The sequence below is a fragment of the Corvus kubaryi genome, unplaced genomic scaffold (genome assembly GCF_017639235.1).
Source record: "Corvus kubaryi isolate FWS band 111438036 unplaced genomic scaffold, C.kubaryi_AGA036_p1.0 37308, whole genome shotgun sequence".
Lineage (NCBI taxonomy): Eukaryota > Metazoa > Chordata > Aves > Passeriformes > Corvidae > Corvus > Corvus kubaryi.
This window is the reverse complement of record NW_024581096.1, coordinates 134851-135869: the sequence shown is the minus strand read 5'-3', so window position 1 is coordinate 135869 and position 1019 is coordinate 134851.

Here is a 1019-nt window from a genome sequence, read left to right as displayed (position 1 = left end):
TCGCATTGGGAGGGTCTCTCCTGCCGTGCCAGCCTGGGGCCATTGCTGTGGCGCTGCAGCATGAGGAGTGAGGGTGGAAACCTTTTGCCAAATGGTTTGTGCAGACAAGTGCAGGTTTTTTCCCTCTCCACAAAGCCTGTCCTCGTTGTTTGCCCAAGCTGAGCACGCAGATCTGCGAGTGGTCCAGCCCTGGCCCCAGAATAAATGGGATGAGATTTGTCAGTGAGCAGGAGGATTAAAGGGGAGGCCATGGCCCGGCTCTGTGCAAGCACTTTGTGAGATCCAGGGCAGTGTTGTGAGAGGACATCAGGCTGTCTCTCGGAGAGATCCCTATCTCTGGGGCCCGTGGAGGGTTGGAGGAGCTGCTCTGCCATCTCTGCCTGCTGGCACATGCTGCACATACGTCCTTTGGGGCAAATTCCTGGTGCAGGCTTCTCAGAGACGATAGAAAACCTCTAGGGCTGTTTCTGTAATTTTTGCAAAATTATTTTTTTAATAATCATCCTGCTTCTGCTTATCTTCGCCCAGCCCCTCCAGTGATAACACAGGCAAAGCCCTGACCCGTGGCGTCCCGGGGAGGAAGGGCTCAACGCTGACAAAGTGCCAATTTCTGATCTCTTTTTTCTGGAGGAAAAGGCTGTAGGTGCCAAACCAAAAGGGCAAAGTGATTTGCCCCGGTGAGGTATCGTGTTTCTGCTCTGATTTATGGTGAGGGGAGAGGCTTCTGAGTCATCCCTTCCAGGAACTGCTTTATTTTGTTAACGGAGATAATTCTGCTGGTTTTAAATCAGTGTGGTGTCAGTCAGCGAAAGCCGGTGCAGAATGGAAACCACAGCTGGCCACACTGGGGCTAAAGCCGGTGCAGAATGGAAACCACAGCTGGCCACACTGGGGCTGAGCAGGGAGAGGGACTGGGACTGACCTGGGAGAGGGACTGGGGCTGACCTGGGACTGGGGCTGACCAGGGACTGGGACTGGGGCTGACCAGGAAGAGGGACTGGGGCTGACCTGGGACTGGG